We start from the raw sequence: 15,893 nt of genomic DNA, 5'->3' as shown, positions 1-15,893 counted from the left end.
AATCAGGAATTGGTATCTTTGTGTTAACTTGTCCTCAGGAAAGCCCAGAAGGAGATCCCCTAGGGTGGGGCCTCTCAGCCTAGCTTGGGTTACTGTATACTGCCACTTCCCTAGAAACAAGGAAGGGTTGGGTAGCTCCTCAGACTGTATCCTGGCCTTTACGACCGTTCACTTCTGCTATGACGGCTACTCTGAACACTGGTGTTTAGCACATGTCCATCAGTGATAAGTCCCATACACTATATTACTAGCTTAAGGAACCTGAGAGAAGTAAGTGAAATGAGCTAGAATAGAATTCTTGTCCTTTTTCTTCATTTTATTTTTCAGTTACTAATAAGGAAAAAGCAAAGTTTGGTTAAATCCTTTGTTGCCTTAAACTGCCTTCTGGAATTGGTACATGACAAAATGTAAACAGGTTTTTAAATTGAGAAACACCTAGAATCATCATGCCAGTGTATCTCTAGCGTAAGCAATTTAACTATTTCTTGATTGTGTGGCTGGAGTAGGTGTTGCTGTGACCTGTAAGTCGGGGTCTGAGTTGCCTTTGACAAGGGGAAGCATATGGGCATCTGCACAGTAACAACTGCCGGCAGAGCCAGCGCAGCTTCTCCGTGTGCACGCGGGGCAGAACGGGCTAGTTTGGCTCTTCCCTTCCCTCTCCCTGCAACTCTTATCTTCCTCTAGTTTACATAGCCCTGTGTTTAACGAAGCCAGGAAAAGACCAGGTGCATGTTGATTCTCACTCCTGGATAAACTGCCCTTTTTTAACCTTTAACTTTGAGATTTTCCTTTAGTATATTGTTCTTTACATTATACTTCCCATGATAAAATTAAAATAACAGCGAAAATAATAAGGGACAAAAAGTTTTCATGAGTTGCACTTCAGTTTTCTAAAGTTCACCACAACCAACAGCATGCTGAATATGATTCAGACTTTTTGTTTGCATATTTAAACTTTATCTTTTAAAATTAAAGGTACTATTTACATAGTACTAAAGTAAAATTAAAAGGACAGGTCACTCTCTCATTACCTTATTTCTTCATTTATTTGTTCTTCTAAACATTGTCAAATAATATTGAGATAAATGCATAAACACTATGTCTTTAATTTTTGCAAGAATGGAATCAAACTTTTTGGAGGAAACCTCTGACAGTATAAAAGTGCATTATCTTGAGTGACTTTTTAAGGCTTTCTGTCATTAAAAGCAAGTTATCAAATACACTTATTGTATACATTTACACACAGCAGAAGTTGATTTGTAACATAATTTGCAGTATCATGTACATAGTGGTGTAAATGTCTAGCGTTTGCTGGATCAACAGAAATATTTCCAGGTTAATATAATAGCATGTTAAAAGAGTACTACAAACCCTTGCATAGACAATTATCAGAATTTTTTTGCCAGTTTAGTAGACACATGTACATAATTTATTGAGTAGTCAAAACCTATAGGCATCAGGAAAATCTGCCAATAGGGCACTTATGTCTAATATGAGGAGATAGGAAAAGAAGGAAAAGGGAAAAAATAAAAGGAAGTATGGCAATTGGGAAATAGGTATTTTGAAGAGAAATAAATTAAGGAAGAGTTTCTCCATCGTTTCTTTCCACAGATGTAGCCCATTTAATTTCTGTGTATCCCATCTGGAGAAGGACTCAGTTGTAATCGTTTTTGTTGTTGAAAATTATTTGTGTTGAAGAAGTCATTGGTCTTGCAATATTCTATCAGGAGAACTCCAGCTTCATTTCTATGAACAAGGTCATATTTCCAAGTACTATTCCTTCCTCTTTGTTTCTAGCTTTTGCATTTTAATCACCAGTAATTATCAATAAACCGTGAGTGCATGTTTGATCAATTTTAGACTAAAGATGGTGAAAGTCTTCAATTTCTGGATCACTAGCTGTAGTGGTTGGTGTGTATAAAGTTGAATAATAGTTGTATGGACTGGATTTCCTGATAGGAGTAGATACTATCCTGTCACAGCATTGTACTTCAAGAAAGATTTGAAGTGTCTTTTTTGATGATGAAAGTGATTTTGATGAAAAAAAAAAAAAAAAAGAAAAGTGATTTTGTCATCCTTAGCACAGTAAACCATATGATTTGCCTGGTTCAAATTGATCAATACCAGTTCATTTCCATTCACTAATGCCTAGGTTAGCAATCTTTATGCATTCCATTTCATTTTTTTACTCTTTTCAACTTTCCTAGATTCATACTTTGTACATTCTATGTTCCCGTTACTAATAGATGATTGCAGGTGTTTCTTCTCTTGTTGAGTCACGCCCCATCAGCATCTAGAAGTCCTGAAAGCTTTACTCCATCCCCATCATCATGGTGGACTCCACTTTGAGAAGGCAGCTCTTCCAATCTGGGGGACTCATCTTTTAGCACATTACCTGACAATTGTCAGCTACTATTCATAAGGTTTCAGTGAACTTGACAGCCTATTCCTTCTTCAAAATATGTTCTTAGTAATGCAAGCTTTGCTGAAACCTGTTCATCTGGTATTTGAAATACCAGTGACATAGCTTCCAGCATTACAGCAACACGTTCAGGACCACAGTTCAAGTGGTGGGTTTCTTTATATAGGTTTTCTACATTTTAGTTTTAAGTGTTTTCTTGTTATTTTTCCTATCACATTTTCAGCTGGTTATTATGAGTATATGGAGTCTCTGAGTGGGTTAATGTGTTAGTGTTAAGTGTTCGGATGCTTTCTAAAAGGTTGGTGCTTCATTCTCAACCAGAGGTGGGTTGAAAGAAAGATCTATGGAGTGTAATTCTACCGTATACATAGAGAGTCACTATGAGTCAGCATTGATGTAATGACTGTGCATTTAGTTTGGGATTTTTACTGGTTTATTGGAAAGCCATTTTTTTCTGCTAAATTTATAATTAGCCATTTATAAAATGTTCTTAGTACTAGTAGTTTTTTTAGTGATTTCTCTTGGGCTTCCTGAAATGTCATCAAATCACCTACAAATAACAATTTGACTTCCTTCTTTCCGATATTTGTGCTTTTCCCTTTTTTTTTTCTTTAAAGAATCACTGACTTGTTCTTTCAGTATGTTAAACTAAATGATGACAGTAAGCATCTTTATTTTATAAATACCTCTGACACATAATCTTTATCATGAGATTGACTTCAATTTCATTTTTGTGAAAGTATGTCTTCCAGAAATATTGAACATTTTCAAATGTGTCTAAATGTCTATAGAAATTATGCTCTCCTTCTTTATTATGCTAATATTGTGAACTATATTTCCAGCTGGTGAACTAACCATTGTTTTCATTCTTTCACTGTACTATCATATTTAATATTTTATTTAGGATTTTTGTATTGTTGAAAGGAGCTGTGTTGGCTCGGTGGATAAAACACTTAACTGCTAACCTACAGATGGGGGTTCCAACTCACTAGCCCCTCCCCAGGAGAAAGATGTGACGGCCTGCTCCTGTATCTTTCCTGCTTTAGAAACCGGTGGGGGACAGTTTTCCTCTGTCCCTGCCTCTGCAGGCTTGCTCTGAGTCAGACTGACTAGATACCATGGGTGTAGGTTTGGGGTTTGAGTATTGTTCATCACTGGTGAGACACACTATGTGAATGTGTGTGTGCATGCACACCAGCATATACAGATTTTAGTTGACTATTCATATACTGGTGGCATATAAAGTATTTCAACTCTTTCTCTTGTCTCTTACTTTTAAATGTAGCACCATTATCGCTCTTTTGAAGATTTGAAGAAATTCGCCTGAAAAGATATCTGGCTCTTTTGGGTAGTTAACTGTTTTATATCATTTTTCAATTTGTTCTGTTGTCTAGCTTTTCTATCCCACCTATTGGTTTATAAATCTGTAAAATTTCAGATGTGAATTATTTAAATTTTCCTATAAAGTTGTTTCATCCAAGTTTTATAAAAAAATTTGCTTAGATTTATATACCAGTCACTTCAAAATAAAGTAAAAGTCTTAAATTTCTTTGATGTTTTATATTTTACAGTTGTTTTAGAGAAGGGGACATATATGTGGATTAAGTCCCTGGAGATTCCCCTCTGACCATGGACCAGGGATGTGAAATAAAACATGCAGAATACATTGGACAGTGGATTGTTATAGATGCAGTTCATTTAAAATGTAGCACCCTATCACTTGATCTCCCTTAGGATCCATTTAACTTTATTCTCGTTTTTAATATTTTCTGCTTTCTTTTTTATTGAATTTTTAATGTTTTGTTATGCTTTCAAATTTTTGTTTGTTTTTCTGTATATGAAATCCAGGATAGGTAAATCTGAAGAAATAGTATAACTAGATTAATGGTTTCGTGGGGGTGTGGCGGGGAAAATATGGGAGGAATGGGGGGCTAATAACGATGAGTACAAGAATGAAGGGAAAAGTTCTAAAACTGATTGTGGTGATGATTGAACACTTCTTCTCGATGTGATTGAACTACTGAGTTGTAGCAAACTATTGACTTGTATGCCAATAAACCTGTAGGGAAAATGACTTTTCTCTTGGATTAAATAGGCTAGTGATTTGTTTTCTTGATTCTTTAGAAACCTGGCTTTTGAATTTTTAAAAAACCAACTGCATAGTTTCTCAGCCTTTTAGTTCAATAATTTCTGCTTTTGGATTTTTGTTCTGTCTTCATACTTCGGTTTTGTCATTCTGTAGTTCATGAGTAATGGTTCATACAACTGCATCCTTTTTACAAGTGCAGATTTTTATCTATGAAGGAAGTATTAATTACTGGTAATTTACTGTAAATTGTCTTAGCCCAGATACTTTCCTCGCACACAAAAGAAAAGCACGTTTCTGAGGCTGAGTTTAACATACTCTACTGTGCACTTTGCTGCTTATTTGTAAGTTTTCTAGTATTGGCTGAAGTTAGTTCACTGGATGAATGGGAATTTTGATAAAACTGCCAATTAAATTGATTCCAACTCATACAGTGCCGCTATAGAACAAAGTAGAACTGCCTCTGTAGGTTTCTGAGATTGTAACTCTGTGGGCATAGAACGCCTCATCTCTCTCCCGAAGAGTGGTTGGTAGATTTGAACCACTGACCTTGCTTGTGTAACCCACCAGGGCTTTATAACACTAAAGCAGGGAAAGGAGAAGTAGTTTTGGAGAACAGCACTGGTTAGGGGTATAAAGACAGAGCAGAGGCCTACTGAGAATGAGAGTTAGACAGCAATGAGAACCAAGAGTATTAAAGACAAATTCCATGAGTACGTAGTAATTTTATGGAATATAGAGATGAGGAAATAAGAACTAAGATTCTTTAAGTGATGGCAACTTTCTCCTCCAGCTTTCCCTATCAGTTTTCATTCTATTAATAGTTTGTATCTGAAGGCATTAAAAACCCCTAATATTTTTACAGGGGCAACGTTCAGAATCGCTGACTTACATTATGCTTTTGTTTAAAAATGTATTTTAAAAGTATAAAAAGAGTTTATGGTTATTGTTAAATTTAATGGGTACCCTGGATTAAGAAAGATTTTACCTAGAGAGGCATTTTAAAACCTTTACAATTTGTTGAATCATTCATATTTATTAAAATTTAACATGGTTATAGTTATTGGGACAGTATAAAACAAATAGAATACCTATCCAGGTGAGCCCTCATGGCATAGTAGTTACACATTGGGTTGCTCCCTGCAGGACCAGCGGTTTGAAACCACCAGCTGCTCCATGGGAGAAAGACATGGGTTTCTACCTGGTAAAGACATACACTCTTGGAAACCCACAGGGGCAGTTCCTACCCTGTACTAGTGTCCCCGTGAGTCGGAATCAACTCAATGGCAGAGAGTTTAGTTTTCGTTTGTATCATTAAAGTATTCAAATTAAATATTACAGAAGGGTCCCGGGGAGGAGACGAGCCAGTCATGGTGTGATGTAGCAACAATGAAAAATGCAACTTTCCTCTAGTTCCTAAATGCGTCCTCCTAACCTACCCCCCCACCCTACCCCCAACTATCATGACTCGAATTCTACCTTGCAAGTCTGGCTAGACCAGAGGATGTACACTGGTACAGATAGGAACTAGAAACACAAGGAATCCAGGGCAGATGATCCCTTCAGGACCAGTGGCAATACAGGGAGGGGAGAGGGAGGGTGGGTTGGAAAGAGGGAACCAATTACAAGGATCTACATGTGACCTCCTCCCTGGGGGATGGACAACAGAAAAGTGGGTGAAGGGAGACGTCGGACAGGGCAAGATATGACAAAATAATAATTTATAAATTATCAAGGGTTCATGAGGAAGGGGGGGCGGGGGGAATGAGGACCTGATGCCAGGGGCTTAGGTGGAGAGCAAATGTTTTGAGAATGATGAGGGCAGTGAATGTACAAATGTGCTTTACACAATTGATGTATGTATGGATTGTGATAAGAGTTATATGAGCCTCTAATAAAATGATTAAATTAAAAATATTTATATATGACTTAATATATCACATTAATATACATATTAGATTATTTACAGTATAAACTTATATAGTAAGTTAATGTTTAGTGTATGTGCCGCTGAAGCAAGCCCTATCAAAGAATCAAAAGTCAAATTAACAGACATTTGTGGACTGGTAATATATGATCCACTTTTCTGAAGTTATTGTATATGCAGTTTTCTTTAAAGCTGTGTGCTGTTAAGGAGATGCCAACTCTTATTTACCCTATATGACAGAGTAGAACTACGGTACCTCTTAGAATTTCTTATGAATTGTAAAGAACCTCTTCTTTCCATTGTGTGTACCTCTTCTTTCCATTGTGTGTACCTATTTACAAGTTCTGTTCTGATCACTCCAATTGTGTCACAAGCTCTCTGAATTATTAGCAGAATTTAACTACAAGCTTCAAACAGTTTGTGGAAAATGGCATTAAGAGAAAATGAAATTTTCCCACAAGCTTTTGGGAACCATCTCATATATGTTGACTTATTTATTCAGTGACAAAGAGTGTGGCCCCATATTCAATTTAACAACTAATGTTATACCTACTTTGTGGAAGTTCCACCAGAATGTGGAAATATCAAGCGATAGCATATATCACATGCAAATAAATTTTGTTGAAGATAACTCAAAAACGGCTGGAGCAGTGCATCGACAGTGCTTTTTATTCAGTGCACATGAGGTTTCTAGGAGTCAGTGCCAATTCTTTGCCATCTGAGAACAGCAGCAGTATCTGGGCGTTCCAAGCCCCCTCGTGGAACAGTGGGCTCAGCGTTGGGCAAAGTCAGCCAGCAGTTCAACCTCATCAGCCCCTGCGAGGGAGAGAGATGAGGTTGTAGTCTCGGAACCCGAAGAGCAATTGCAGTCGGTCCTCTAGGGTTATTATGATTAAGAATTGACTGCGTGGCAGCGGGCTTGGTTTCGGTTTATGTGAAAGCCCTGATAGTGCAATGGGTTAAGTGCTGTGCTGTTAGACAGACAAAAAGTCAGAAGTTTGACCTGATCAGCTTCACCACTGGAGACAGATGAGGCTGTCAGCCACACAAAAAAAAATTTACAATTGCCTACCATCGGTAGGCAACTGGACACCCCCTTACTGATGGGTTGTGGGGAGGAGATGAACCAATCAGGGTGCAGGGTAGCTACGATGAAACATATAACTTTCCTCTAGTTCTTGAATGCTTCCTCCCCCCCCACTATCATGATCCCAATTCTACCTTACAAATCTGGCTAGGCCAGAGGATGTACATTGGTACAGATAGCAACTAGAAACACGGGAATCCAGGACAGATGACTCCTTCAGGACCAGTGGTGAGAGGGGCGATGCCTGGAGGGTGGAGAGAATGTGAGGTAGAAAAGGGGAACCGATTACAAGAATCTACGTATAGCCTCCTCCCTGGAGGATGGACAGCAGAGAAGAGGGCGAGGGGAGACTTCGGACAGTGTAACTTATGAAAAAACAATAATGATTTGTGAATTATGCAGGGCTCATGAGGGAGGGGTATAGGGGGAAGGGGGAAAATGGGCAGCTGATACTAGGGGCTAGAGTAGAAGGCAAATGTACATATGTGCTTGACACAATGGATGTAGGTATGGATTGTGATAAGAATTGTATGAGCCCCCAATAAAATAATTATTTTTAAAATTACAATTATAGAGACCCTTATGGAGGAAGTTCTATTCTGTCTTCTAGATCACTGGGAGTCAGCACAAACTCTTGGTCATAGGTTGAGTTTTAGTTTTGCGATATGGAAACCTAGGAGCCTTGGTGACACAGTGGCTAGAGTGCTCAAGCTGCTACCCCAAAAGTTCAGTTCCAACTCATATGGCCCTGGAACCCCTGTGGGACAATTCTGTATAGGCTTGCCATGAGTTGGAATAGACTCGGTGACGGTGGGTTTTGTTTTTGTTGTCTTTAAAATGTTGAAAGCGGTATTCTAGGAGAGCTCTTCCAGATAAAAATCGAAATGAACTCATTTTGAAGTTGTTTGGGGTTTTTTTTTTCACCCATGATGTTAAAGGATAATGGGAATACTTGTTCAGTGTCTGTATCTTGACCTTCATATTTCATTGCAGGCGTCCTCAAACTATGGCCCACAGGCCACATGCAGCCCGCCGAGGACATTTATCCGGCCCGCTGGGTGTTTTTGCCCCGTTTGTTTTTTTACTTCAAAATAAGATATGTGCAGTGTGCATAGGAATTTGTTCATAGTTTTTTTTAAAACTATAGTCCAGCCCTCTAACAAGTCTGAGGGACAATGAACTGGCCCCCTGTTTAAAAAGTTTGATAGCATTTATGGCTAAATTTGTGGTATTCGCAGCATAGTGCTAATGTGATTCTGTTACTTAGTAAAGCTACAATTCATTATGCTGGGAAGCATGACTTAAGTGTATTCACTTCTTCGTGAATTTAAAAGTTATAAAAATGGGCTTGTCTGTCAGAAATATTCTGTTGGTTTTTACAGATTAATGTTGTGTCTTTTCCTAAAAGTGAATCTATCTTTACTTTCTACCATGCATAGTAATATGTGGTTGAGTGTTTGGTGGAAATGAGTGGAATACGTATCACAATGTAGCTAATTGCATAGTAATCATATAAGATAAGCAAAAACCCCTATACAAGCAAAATCCTGCTGTGCTTTTGAAAATGTTAAAGAAATGGCCTTTAATCAACATTTGCTGTAGTTATTAACTGATACAATTGAGTCAAAGGTGTTAACTTTCCCCCTCCTCCTTCGCTACCACCATGTTCCCAGATACTCCAAGGACTGACGCTGCTATTCAGTTACAGAAAACGAATTCTAGTGGGATTCTTTATTACAAAGCACTTCGATGTTCTCCCACATATCTTACCAATTGGAGTTGAAGTTGCATTAAAGTAAAATATAATTGGTTGACTTTACATTGCTTTTTTATTGTACCATATTCATTGAATTCTTTTATTATAATTTAAAATTAATTAAGAAAAAGATGTTTACACAGGGCTTTAATTAGTGCATTTAAGATGGTACTGATGCAACCAAGTACTGAAAATAATATGCTACATGAAAGTCTTTCAGAGATTTATTGACTATAGTGATGAAATTACCCAGTAGTATTCTGGTGGTTATATTATGATGATAGTGGTTAAAATCCTGTAGTCATTGGACGATGTCTTTAATGGCACAATGTTAAGTGTTAGAACTCCAAGGAGCAAGGATACAATAGACAACACAATTTAAGTTTATGAGTATTGAGCATTAATATAGCAATGCTTAGTCAAGAGACTTTAGGCATAAAGAATAAAGTGTACCGACTGTGGAATCAGGCCGGCCAGGATTTTTAGACAAGATGCTCATTTACGCTTTCCGGTTTTTTTGTCAGAAAAAGGGAATTCTAATGAGACCTACTTCTTAGGAATTGTTGTGAAGATGCAGTTAAGATAACAGCAGTGACAAGCATTTCCACAGGCCTTACTGTGTGCCAGATACCAGTCTAAGCACTGTTGATAAAGTCAATCATCTGATCCTCACAGCGGACCTATACAGTGGGCACTATTATTTCTGGCATTAGATGTCAGCAAATAATACCAACGGGAACTGCTATCAAGAAGTGTGTTCTCAACCACACTATGGTGATAATAAGAACACATCAGGAGGAGGGACCACGTCTAGACAGTTCCTCTAGACCAGTGGTTCTCAACCTTCCTAATGCCACGACCCTTTAAATACAGTTCCTCATGTTGTGGTGACCCCTCAACCATAAAATTATTTTCACAGCTACTTCATAACTGTCATTTTGCTACTATTATAAATCAGGCGACCTCTGTGAAAGGGTCGTTAGACCCCCAAAGGGGTCACAACCCACAGGTTGAGAACCACTGCTCTAGACAGGTAAGGCCTGAAAAACCAAGTGAAACTGATACCAATGATAATTTTGGAACCCTAACATTAAAAGGAAGGATACCGATGGATTGGAACACTAGCTAGACGAACCAGTTGAACAAATGCAGCAAACAAAGAGTGACACAGAACGCAGGAACCCTGCCAGCTGCCCAGCCTCAGACGAGACTAGTAGAGCTACTGAACAAGGAGCACAGGAAGGCAGCCTCACAGCATCCCCAACTAGAAACAGAACCTGAACAGAAACGCCTGCGGGGAAGGAAGGTGGGAGACTCAATACTGTTCCAAGGAAGAAGAGCAGAGGAAGGAGGGCAGGTCCCAGGGAGCCCGTTGTAGCTAGAACAAAGTGAGAACAGGTAGCAAGAGTCATCTTCCCTTGAGCGGTGGTCCATGACCATTAGGGTAGGTGGGACAAAGGAAGCAAAAGATTCCCCAGACTAGAGACTTAGAAAAGTCTTCAAGGCATGGTATTCAGTGCAAAATAGACAATACAATGTGACCCCTTATGTTTGCTTTTAGACATACGCACATTTTTATATAGGTGGTATAGGATTTCTATTAAATATAGGATGTTTGTGTTTGTGTGTGTAGGTGAGTCTGTCCTACAAACATAGAGGATATGGGGCATATAAGCCTGTTTAGTATCATGCCTCCCTATTTCATAGAAATAATAAAATTTTCTATTATTGATAATAACCTTTGAGTGGGTAGAGGAAGAAAATATGGAAAATTCACTTCGTTATGTATTTTGTTTTGTCTGAATTATTTCAAATAAGAATATTTTACAAGAAAATCAGAAAAAAATTGCTGTTGGGAAAAGATCTGTAAAAATATACCACACTAAATATTAATGACTTAAAACCATATTTTCTTCTGACTTGTATAGTGAAGAAATTCTAATGTGAGCAAAATAGCAACTCAGGTAGTCTTTTTGGTTAGACAAATTTCGATGTCTGTGAAAGCAGGTTAGGTGGTGTTTGGTTATTTGTACTTTTTTTTAAAGAAAATACACTTTTTTCCTTCCAATTTCTCGGGTGTGTGTATATCTGTGTATTTGGGAATGAGAGATATATGTGTCTTTAATCTTTAAATAATTGTCTTCAGGAACAAATGTTGGGAAAATCCCAGGAAGTAATGGAAAGAATAACTAGAAGTGATTAATATTTCATTATCTAGGCAAAGCAAAGCTTCCCTTACCTCCCTTCCCCTCATTCCTTTTTAAGCAAGTAAGAATCACCCTGCAAGTACTTGGAAAAGGGTATTCCGATGACCAAACACAATGAGGTCCTAAATAATGTATCCCATTAAAGTCATTATTACAAGAACATTAGTTTTATATCTTTTAGAGCAGTGGTTCTCAACCTGTGGGTTGTGACCCCTTTGGGGGGTCTAACGACCCTTTCACAGGGGTCGCCCAATTCATAACAGTAGCAAAATGACAGTTATGAAGTAGCAACGAGAATAATAATATGATTGAGGGGTCACCACCACATGAGGAGCTGTGTTAAAGGGCGGCGGCACTAGGAAGGTTGAGAACCACTGCTCTAGAGAATGCTGTTCTCAACTATTCCTCCCTAGTGGTAAGAGTGATAAAATCACCCGGGGTAACTGTATTTATTTGCAATACTGATGTTAACTTTCACTGACGTGCATGAAAAATTATAGAGAAAGTACCTATCTGCAAAGGAAGAGCCAATTTTTTCTTTGAAATCAGAATGGTGCGGTTATTTTTCAGAATGCCTTATAGTAATTTGCCAAATCAGTTGATTCTAAAATCTGCGTGACATGGAGAGATTAGTATGATATGCCTAAGCTTAATTGACAACTTGGAAATAGCTATTTGTGGACATTTTAATGTGGTATTGCTATTTTATTAGGAGGTAATGGCTTGAGTTATAATAATGCTTTAAAAACTAAATCCTTATTCTACTTACGTATTATTATATAAAATAAACTCACTATTATTGGAGAGGATGTTTAACGTGATGTTTAAGATGTTTTAGAACAGGAAGAAAAGCTATGGATAGAGGTATAAACATAGATGTGTACATTTGTATATATATTAATTCATAAATATAGAGGTATTGGCCTTTGTACATATATTTACATGGCAATACATTGAGGAAATGGACGTACTTTGGGCCTCTTGTTTAAGCCCTCCCTCAATGCAAGAACACTTTGTTCTAACAACCTGGCATTCTATGATGCTCACCCTCCTGACAGGATCACTGAAAACAAAATGTGTGCATAAGCAAATATGGTGAAGAAAGCCAGTGGTGCCCGCCTATCAAAAGAGATAGTGTCTAGGGTCTTAAAGGCTTGAAGTTAAACAAGTGGCCATCTAGCAGAGAAGCAACAGTCCACATGGAAGAAGCACACCAGCCTGTGCGATCATGAGGTGTCGACATCAGAAGACCCAAAACAGACAAAAACCATATTGGGGGATCAAAGCAGTGACCCAAAACCCATCTGCAGACAATGGGACATCCCCTCACAGAAGGGTCACAAGGAAGGGATGAGTCAACCAGGGCGCAGTATAGCACCAATAAAACACAATATTCCTCTGGTTCTTTGAGGCTTCCCCACCCCTCACTATCATGACCCCAGTCCTGCCTTTCAGTTCTGGCTAGACCAGAGCATGTACACTGGTACAGATAAAGAGCTCACAACACACAGAATCCAAGTCAGATAAACCCCTCAAGAACAGAAATGGGAGTAACAATACCAGGAGTGTAGGGGGAAGGTGGGGAGAACCAATCGCAGTGATTGACGTATAACACCACACCACCCCCCACCCCTGAGACGTGGGTGAAGGGAGACAGTGGTAGGTGTAAGATATGAAAATAATCATTTATAATTTATCAAGGTGTCACGAGTGGGGAGGGAGGGTAAAAAGGAGCTCATATCAAGGGCTCAAAGAGAAAGTAAATGTTTAGAAAATGATGGTGGCAACATATGTACATATATGCTCAATACAATTGATGTGTGGATTGTTATAAGAACTGTAAGAGCCCCCAACAAAATTATCTTTAAATAAAAGAAAACAATATAAAACCAGGCAACAAAAAAACCAAATTCACTACCATCAGGTTGATACCAACTCAGAGTGACCCTATAAACCAGAGTGGAACTGTCTCTGAATTTCTGAGACTGTTTTCTCCCTTGGAACAACTGGTGGTTTCAAACTGCTGACCTTGCAGTTAGCAGCCCAATTTGTAACCACAACACCACCAGGGCTCCTGTAAAAACATACCACTGAACTTCAAAACCTAGCCCACCAATTCCTAGTTGTATACTTTTGGGCAGATTATGTATTATTTCTCAGCCTTGATCTCCACATTTGTGAAAGGGGCATATTAAGTAGTAGATGAGTGAGTAGTAGTGAGTTTGGTTTTTGTTGCCCGGTTTTAGTAGATACTCTGTTAATGAGCTAATATTTAGAAAACACATATACACCTAGTAAAGAGTCTCTAGGTGGTGCAACCGCTAAGCACATAACTCTGCCCAGTGATGCCTTATGAGAAAAACCTGGAATTTGCTTTGGCAAGATCATCGCCATTATAAATCCTGTGGAGTGCAGATATATTCTGAAACACATAGGGTCAGCATGGGTCACAATGAACCTGCTTAGGGTTTGATATATACTCACTGCTCAACAAGTTTAGTTATTATTGTTATTTGCCACTTTCCCCATATACTGTCTAATAACTGTGTTGTCAAATAAAATAGTTATTTTCCTATCATGCTCTAGACCGGTGGTTCTCAACCTGTGGGTCAAATGACCCTTTCACAGGGGTCACCCAATTCATAACAGTAGCAAAAGTACAGTTTGATAGCAACGAAAATAATTTTATGGTTGGGGGTCACCATTACATGAGGAACTAACTATTAAAGGGTCGCTGCATTAGGAAGGTTGAGAACCACTGGTCTAGACTAAGCATTTACTGCATTATAATCTGTTTTTAAAGTGCCTTTTAATTTAGTTTGTGTTAACCTGAGGTAGAAAACTGACTTTTGACATTCCTTGGTTTTAATTATTCCTTTCTTGTTTGTATTACAGTTACAAATTATAATACTGTGGTAGAAACAAATTCAGATTCGGATGATGAAGACAAACTCCATATCGTGGAAGAAGAAAGTGTTACAGATGCAGCCGATTGTGAAGGTGGTGTGCCAGACGATGACCTGCCAACAGACCAGACAGTATTACCAGGGAGCAGTGAAAGAGAAGGAAATGCTAAGAGCTGCTGGGAAGAAGATGGTAAGTTGTATTTTTATTATACTAGTCTATTGTTTGGAGTTTCTGAAATAGGAATTAACTGAAAAGATAGATTGGGTGAATACTTTGAAACAAACAGTTACATTAGTTGTTCTAAAACATTCACATTTTTTATCACTGAAACCTCCCAATCATATATTTGTCACTGTGTAGACTCTGTCTCATAAGCACAGTTTTTCATATATTGACACAAATACTTTTATGTCACATATGATCTGTGCATGCACCAAATAAGAATACTTAACCAACATGCAATGACAGCCTGCAACCCCAGCTTTCTATTTGACTAGAAATATCCTTATCTTGTTTGTCTTTTATGTATTACCTCAATGTACAGAGTGTTTCTCTTTCTTCAAGGACAGTATGTGTTCACTTTAACTCTTAAAAGATTTTTGTTTTCTTCCCAAATTAGTTCAACAATTGACACATTGCAGTTTTCCTTTTCTTTCTTTCAAATAGTTGATTATTTTCTATGAAATGTTATGGAGACTATTTTATTCTTAAAATTGCATAGGCTTATTTATTTGCTTAGTTAATGCAAAACATCTTTGGGGCAGGGAGCATTCTTATTCAATAGATTGAGTGTACCTGTCATTCACATTCTGATTCTAAACACTGAAAGTAATGCAAGGCTGAGGGAATGGCTTGGACCCTGCATCTGACCTCCTTTAGCTTCTGTAGGTAGGATGAGAGTAGTGGGGAATGGTAAGTGACTCCCACTTTTTAAAAAAATCATTTATTGGGGACTCATGCAACTCTTATAATCCATACAACAATTGTATAAAGCACATGTGTACATTGGTTACCCTCATCATTCTCAAAACATTTGCTCACCATTTAAGCCCCTGGCATCAGCTCCTTATTTTTACCCCTCCTTCCCTGCTCCCCACTCCCTCATGAACCCTGGGTAATTTATAAATTATTTTGTCATATCTTACACTGTGCGACATCTCCCTTCACCCACTTTTCTACTGTCCGTCCCCCAGGGAGGAGGCTATATGTAGATCCTTGTAATCAGTTCCCCCTCTCTACCCAACCCTCCCTCCATTCTCCTGGTATTGCAACTCTCACCACTGATCCTTAAGGGATCATCCATCCTGGAATCCCTTTGTTTCCAGTTCCTATCTGAACCAGTGTACATCCTCTGGTCTAGCCAGATTTGTAAGGTAGAATTGGGATCATGATAGTGGGGTGGGGAAGGAAGCATTTAGGAACTAGAGAAAAGTTGTATGTTTCATCATTGCTACACTGCACCCTGACTGGCACGTCTCCTCCCCGTGATCCTTCCGTAAGA

The 15,893-nt window shown here is 38.4% G+C and overlaps 1 protein-coding gene across 2 annotated transcripts in view; it reads left to right on the top strand.

Moving 5' to 3' along the window:
• Positions 1–14,385: 14,385 nt before the first annotated feature.
• Positions 14,386–15,893, top strand: part of ZEB1 (zinc finger E-box binding homeobox 1) — a 61,082-nt gene continuing 59,574 nt past the window's right edge. For both annotated transcript variants that reach the window (XM_045289864.1, XM_004702276.2), the window contains exon 1: positions 14,386–14,581. The gene's annotated coding sequence lies outside the window, so the exon portion shown is untranslated. The remainder of the gene's footprint in view (positions 14,582–15,893) is intronic.

The sequence above is a fragment of the Echinops telfairi genome, unplaced genomic scaffold (assembly GCF_000313985.2).
Source record: "Echinops telfairi isolate 266 unplaced genomic scaffold, ASM31398v2 ScPeMD7_31;HRSCAF=116, whole genome shotgun sequence".
Lineage (NCBI taxonomy): Eukaryota > Metazoa > Chordata > Mammalia > Afrosoricida > Tenrecidae > Echinops > Echinops telfairi.
Note: the sequence above shows the minus strand (reverse complement) of the source record. Positions and strands in the feature narration are given on the sequence as shown.